Source organism: Takifugu flavidus, unplaced genomic scaffold (genome assembly GCF_003711565.1).
Source record: "Takifugu flavidus isolate HTHZ2018 unplaced genomic scaffold, ASM371156v2 ctg230, whole genome shotgun sequence".
NCBI classification, from domain to species: domain Eukaryota; kingdom Metazoa; phylum Chordata; class Actinopteri; order Tetraodontiformes; family Tetraodontidae; genus Takifugu; species Takifugu flavidus.
In genome coordinates this window covers 12,501-19,577 of record NW_026621895.1, presented here as the reverse complement: position 1 = coordinate 19,577, position 7,077 = coordinate 12,501, and the positions used below count along the sequence as shown (strand labels likewise).

The window sequence follows — 7,077 nt, the reverse complement described above, 5'->3', positions numbered from 1 at the left end:
TGGCCAGTCTGACTCCAGCTCATTAGGGGAAATTTGCTGATCTGGAGGAGAAGCTTTCAAAACTTGACGGGCTGGGGGGGAATGACTGTAATTTTGGAATCAGCGTGCCAATTTGATTTTTAATCAGAATAATTTAGAATAATTTCAACAGGATATTTTCAAATTGTTCCCCAGTGGAGCTGCCAACTGAATATGGTGACCTGCTGCTACACACAGAAATCCGATGGCTCAGCAGGGGACGGATTTTGCTTCCTTTTTTGTCCCTTTTGAGTGAAATAAAAGAGTTCATGCAGTCCAGAGGGGAAGACGCCGCGCTGCTGGAGGACACTGGCTGGACACTGGACCTTGCATTTTTAACGGACATTACTGGGAAACGGAACAGTTTGAACTGGGAGCTGCAAGGCAAAGGTGAGACTGTTGCTGATAGGATCAGTGCTGTAAATGCATCTAAAGCCAAGATGAACATTTTCTCTGTGCATCTAAAGACAAAAGGTGCTGCACTTCCCCTCTGTGCAGATGGTGCTGAGAGACAACGCTTCTGCATGTGAGGCTTTGGACTAAAGCGCAGAAAAGGGCTCTCAGCTCATAAAAAGACTTGGGCAAGAGTTTGAGAACAGGTTTTGGGACCTGGATCAGCTTGAGCCATGTGTGTCCTTCATTTCTAACCCTTTCATGAACGTGGACATATCATGCATTGCTCAGCAGTTCAGTGCAACCTTCAGCCTGGATGCTGCACAGATGCAAATTGAAATTGGAACATTGTGAAATGAGCTGCAGCTCAAAGCCTCTCAGGCTGCACCAAACTTTTGGTGCCTTGTTGACACAGAAAAGTACAGTGGTGTATGTACAGCAGCTATGGAGGTTGCAAGCCTTTTGGGTTCGACCTCTCTTTGTGAATCAGCCTTTTCTGACAGGAACTTCATCAAGAACCAACACAGAAGACGCCTCCCTGATGCACATCTGCCAGACTCACTCAGAGCTGCACTGTCAAGTTCCCCACCAGAGGACAACACACTGGTAACAGCAGCAACGCCAGGCTCCCCCCCAACGGACAAAGAAACGGACACCAGATTTGGTGTCTCCTTCAGAATTTGTTAAATGTGTTTGTAAAATGTGACAATTGTTTATGTTAAAATGTTCATGTGAAAAAATCTGCAGACTGAAGTGTGAAGTTCAAAACGTAATCAGATTTATTTTAAAATCTGAAAGTTTATTTTTGTATTTTACGTGATTTATTATTTGTACAAACGTGGTGCAAAGTAATTCATGATTTGTTAAAAATGTCAGTGGCTGGTAAAAATGGGACATTGTGATTTCCTAGGACTGTTGGAGAAGTGATCATTTTAAAATGGTTTTCAACATTTATTTCAATTTGAAAAACACTTGCACTAAGACAAAATCTAGAAATAAAGTGTTGCATATTGATATTCATCTGTTCCCGATCTTGTCAAATCATTGTTGATATTGTCACGAATACTTGGCTCACAGTAGCCATGACATACAAATGGGGAGACCAACGATGAGGATTTTCAACCCAACATAACATTTATTAAAGAACCCAGTGGAATATAAAACAGAAAAGTCCAAATAGTCACAAAGACGGAAACTCCAAACTCCTGCGGCTGTGACAAGCTCCGGGCTCATCTGACGAACTCCACTGCAGCACACCAGAGAGGACGAGAGGGGTCCTCGACGCTCTCCAGACAGGTTTTATACCTGGACCTGTCAGGCAGCCAATCCCAGCAGATGGGCCACAGGTGAGCAGGTGAACATGCTGGGTCGACTGGAAACGCTTGGCACTCCCCCTGCAGGTCAGCCAGGGAATTGCTCTTCCAGCCAGCCCCGACAACAGTGAGGCACGACAGAGCCGTCACAATATTGATTGTGAGAAATCATTAACATGATCAGTGTCTTTGCAGAGATGAATATCATTAACTATTAATAATGACATTGAGTTGAAGGTAAATTGAGCAAATTGGCTATTTCAGAAGTGTGTATCAGACTGGTAGCCCTTCACATGATTCAGTACCCAGGAAGTAGCTCTCCGTCTCAGAAAGGTTGGTGACCCCTGTGCTACAGAGTCAAGTTTAGAGGAGAAATATGCTATTGGCTTCATTTTAGCTCCACTGTTGAGCTCAGACTGAGGTCATCAAATGTTCCAGGTTTTTCACTGAGGAATTTATCATTGCACAAATGAATAATGGGAGAAGATGTAAAAAATGGTTATAGACACAGTTTTGAAATAAATGTTTACCTGCTGTTCTTTTCTGCTTGGTGATCTGTTAACCAACTGGGTTACTCTGTAGTAGCAAGGCTGCACGATATTGAGTGGATAATACGTAAAGAAAATATGGCAACAAAGTGACATTCAGTATTATTGAATGGATTTGAAGTCCTGTGATTGCAACTCTAAGTTGAATTTAAACAATTTATTTAGTTATAGATGTATAACAATAACGGTGCAAATGTGTTGAGTTTAGGAACAATTTGCTGAAATATAAGTAGATATCATTTATTTTATTGAGTGGATCTCAATTATTTCTGTCCAGATATTTAATACTTTTCTTTCAATTTTGCTGAGATAACTGATGAATATAAATCAGTTTCAGCTAAATAATCAGTTAATCATCTTTCCCCAAATATTTAGTAAATCTTAATTACTTTTATTCAGATAATTAGTAAACATAAATCAATTTTCCTTTTGAAAGTGATTTGTATTTGCTTAATATTTCCTGGGTATATAACTCATCTTTTTGGCTACTATTAATAAATCCAACACATTTTAACTATTGCATTCATTAACCTGCACTTGTTTTTTTTAGTTTAAATGTAGATAATTTATTCAATACTTTTTACTAAAAGTTGCAGTTATTAAAATCTACTCAATTATATTACGTGTCACTTTGTTGCCATCATTTTTTTAAGTAATCATTGATCACAATTTTTAGAGTGTGAAAAAGAAAATAGTAAATCAGAGGAGGTGTGGCCCCTGGTATAATTCACACATCAGGACCCTCAAGCAGAAAGTGCCAAGACTGGAAAGGAAGTGGCATTCTTGTAAAATAGACAGCTATCATGTAGCCTGGAAAGACTGTCTGGTAGTTCACAAGAAGGCCCTCGTAAGGCTAGAGGGAACAGAACCCTCAGCTGAGGGAACAGAACCCTCAGCTGAGGGAACGGAACCCTCAGCTGAGGGAACGGAATCCTCCGCTGAGGGAACGGAATCCTCCAACTTTATCTTAAGTTGGCATTTTTGTCTTTGATCTCCTTTATGTCATTGATGTCTCCTTTATGTCATTGATGTCAAAATTGTTCTTTCATGTCAGATCAATGAAATCAAAGGATCAAACCGAACTGGCAGATCAAACACATCAGCTCCACCTCATCAGCACACGCCTGAGGAGCTCAACACTCTTGTACCACACTGGTGACCAGCAGACGCATCAATGGCACAGAGAGGAACCCAGCAGCTGAAGCAAGAATCATCCATGGAGACTTGGAGGGAAGAGGTCCAGCACCTCAGAGAAGCCCTGGCTGAGAAGGAGGAGCAGCTCAGCAGGGCAGTGAAGAGGCGACAAATGAGAACTGGGGCCCATGTGGAGGCCCTGACCCTGCTGAACAGCACACAAGCTGCTCTGAAGGAGAGCGAGCTGAAATGTGCTTCTCTGGAGGAAACCCTCCACAGCCAGCAGCAGGAGAACGAGGAGACACACAGGAGAGAGCTGATGGAGCAGGAGGAAGGCCTGAATCAGAAGCTCCGTCCGTTCAGTTTGGCCTCTGCATAGAAAAAACTAAAACTGACCGCCGTTATATGAAAGGATGGTTGTGACCCATGTTTAAAAGAACCGTGAGGCGTCCCATCACAAACTGTCCCTTCCTGTCAGGACAGGCATCATTTCTTTGTTCCCGTCCCTAAAACAGCCACCGTGTGCAGGAACACCAGTTTAAAACAATAATAATAATCATTTCATTTTACGTGACTCCGCCCCTGAAATGAGCCCTCCGGGCTCCTCTCCGGGTCGAGCTCGTCAGGCTTCATCCGTCGGCGCCGCGTCCCCCTGAGACTGTTGCGGGGACGCCGGACACATGCGCGGTCGGATCTTTAACGCGTCCGCCCGGACCGGCTCGTCAGTCTTTTCGCTGCTGAGCGGCGGCGTGAGGATGCCTGAAGGGACAGGGTGGTTGCCGTGCTGCTCCAAGTCCACGTCCTGGTAAGAGTAGGCCTTGTCCTGCAACGAGACAGACTCTGCTCAGAGGGAGCCGGAGCGTCTTCTCTGGAGCAACGCTCCGGACCAGTCAAGATGCCCTTTTTGGGTTTGAGCTTCAGAGCTTTTGTGGGGACCGGAGGTTAGTGGACCACGATGCTGCGCAACAAACTGTTCATTAGCCTGAAGGTCATTTAGAAAAGTCTCCTTCAGTTAGCTTAAAGGTCTAAATGTGTTCAAAACTGATGTGCCGTGTTTTCTGGACTATAGGTCGCTCCGGAGTTTAAGTCGCAGGAGCCAAAAAATGCATAATAAAGAAGAAAAATAGATATATAAGTCGCACTGGACTATAAGTCGCATTTTGGGGGAAAATGTATTTGATAAAATTCAAGACCAAGAACATACATTTCATCTTGAAAGGCAATTAGCGTGGGTTAGCAATAGGGTTACGGTATGCTAACGTAACAAATTCAGCTACATGACCCACAACGAACTGAGTACGTGTCTGCTTTATTAACGTAATATATTAACAGAATCAGGGTACTTTATTGATCCCTTTAGGGGGTGTCCATTAGGGAAATTAGCATCTCCTGAAAGAAATGTACAGCACTGTTTAAAATATTAAAAATAATAAAAATAGAATAAAATAAATAAAATAGAATAATAAGAAATAAAATAGAATAAATTAAAAATAGAATATAAAACTATAGAAATGTAAATAAATGAACTGAATGAATGAATGAACTGAATGAATGAATGGATGTCCCAGTATTATGTTATTGCAGTGTTGTTCCAGTCCTTCTGTTGGCCCTCCTCCCCCCCAGTGAGGAGTTGAACAGTCTGATGGCTCGGGGGATGAATGAGTTCCCCAGTCTGTTTGTTCTGTACTTGGGGAGGCGCAGCCTCTGGCTGATCGGGCTCCTCTGGCTGATCGGGCTCCTCTGGCTGATCGGGCTCCTCTGGCTGATCGGGCTCCTCTGGCTGTGGAGGACAGTGTGCAGAGGGTGGCGGACATTGTCCATGATGCTCCGCAGCTTGTCAATTAGTGGTTTGATTTATAAACAGTAGCCCATTCGCCAGGCAAGTCCACAAAACAACAGTCCCAAGCCAGTGCTAGATGTGTCCCGGCCCCTTTAAGGAACCAACACCACACACTGCATCGAAATACAAAAAAAATAAAAATCAATGGGCCCAGGTGGACCACGTTGCTAAATTCTAACCTGGGGAAACACCACAAACATCGAAATGAGAGAGAGAAAGGAAGACGAGTCTGGCATTGTTAAGGTGGATGCAAATACCTGTAAATAAATACAGAAGGGGGGGGGACTCTGAGGACCTTGGGTGTTGCCTGCTTTCAGGTCCTGATACAACTGACCATAACAGTTCTAGTGTTCTGGTGTTACAGTGTATCACTAGCTCCAACCTACCTGGAGGAGCCAGTGATACCTTACCAACCCAATAGACCGCTCCTGACAGGCCTCTGTCACCTGGTCATGGTCTCCTCTCCTCTACCTTCTCCTCTCTCTCTACCCAGCCCCCCCCCCCCCATCAGCAGGAGGGTCCCCCTACATGAGCCTGGTCCTGCTCAAGGTATGGAAAGGGTCTAGAAACAATTTTGATAGTAACGCTATATAAATAAAGATTGATTGATCGATCAGATCATCAGAACACTGGAACACCAGAACAGTTATGGTCAGTTGTATCAGGACCCCCTCTCATGTCTCTTCACAGTGCCAGACTAGAGTCAAGCTCAACAGGGTCTTCTTCGGGTACAAGTGGCCGAAATGAGCTTCCTCCGTAGGGTGGCTGGGCTCTCCCCTAGAGAGGGGGAGAAGCTCTGCCATCCGGGAGGAGCTCGGAGTAGAGTCGCTGCTCCTCCGCGTTGAGAGGAGCCAGATGGGGTGGCTTGGGCATCTAGTCAGGATGCCCCCTGGACGCCTCCCTGCTGAGGTGTTCAGGGCATGTCCCTCCGGTAGGAGACCCCCGGGGAGACCCAGGACACGTTGGAGAGACTATGTCTCTCGACTGGCCTGGGAACGCCTGGGGATCCCTCCGGATGAGCTGGAGGAGGTGGCTGGGGAGAGGGAAGTCTGGGCTTCTCTCCTTAGGCTGCTGCCCCCACGACCCGACCCCGGATAAGTGGTAGAGGATGGATGGTATCAGGATCCGAAAGCAGGCAACACGTAGTGATGGGACGAGCGACACTGGTGCGTCAGCACTGTGCCGAGAGCTCAAGAGTGAAACCCCGTATCGGTGCGTGTATCGCTTTAAGAAAGAATCACGTGACCGATACAGGAATTGTATCGTTTGGATGAGCCGCGCCAAAGTGTGTTTATAAGGAAACAAACTGTATCAACGTGTCGTGGGTTTGTTGGATGGAGTTTTGCAGTTGCGCAATTATGGATCGTTCTAAGAAGTTTTCCCCAGTGTGGAATAATTTTGATCTTGTGACTCCAAACGAGGGAAATCTTTTTACTTTGAGCACTGTTTACTGTTGTATACAATTTTTAACGGTGGCGCTTTATCAGTTTATCAAGTGAATGACCTGTGATACATATGATAGTCAAGTCAAGAGCCTTACAGTTGCTTTATTCATTTTATAGGGTTTGTTTATTTAACAAGTGAATGCAATGCGCCACCTTAGTCTTTACTCTGTTCAACTTGCACTTAAAACTCTCTGCTCACCATCGTCATCTGCACCGTGTGAAAGAGGATTTTCTGAGGCCGGGGAGCTGGTGTCTAAGAGGAGAAATCGCCTCCAAAAACTTTTGTTTCTCAATAAAAAATCATAAACTAATCACTTTTTTGTATTATTTCATATGATTTAACAGTTAAGTTAACAAAGAATGTGTGTACATAAGTAAAAATTGTA

At 44.6% G+C, this 7,077-nt stretch overlaps 2 long non-coding RNA genes across 2 annotated transcripts in view; one reads left to right on the top strand and one right to left on the bottom strand.

The window, feature by feature from the left end:
• Nucleotides 1–5: 5 nt before the first annotated feature.
• LOC130519856 (uncharacterized) lies at nt 6–1,431 on the top strand. Its single transcript, XR_008948497.1, has 2 exons — nt 6–408; nt 486–1,431. It is a non-coding gene; the product is annotated as an uncharacterized LOC130519856 (long non-coding RNA).
• The window catches only part of LOC130519858 (uncharacterized), a 7,909-nt gene continuing 2,021 nt past the window's right edge, over nt 1,190–7,077 (bottom strand). The window contains exon 2 of the long non-coding RNA XR_008948499.1: nt 1,190–4,229. This is a non-coding gene — a long non-coding RNA (uncharacterized LOC130519858). The remainder of the gene's footprint in view (nt 4,230–7,077) is intronic.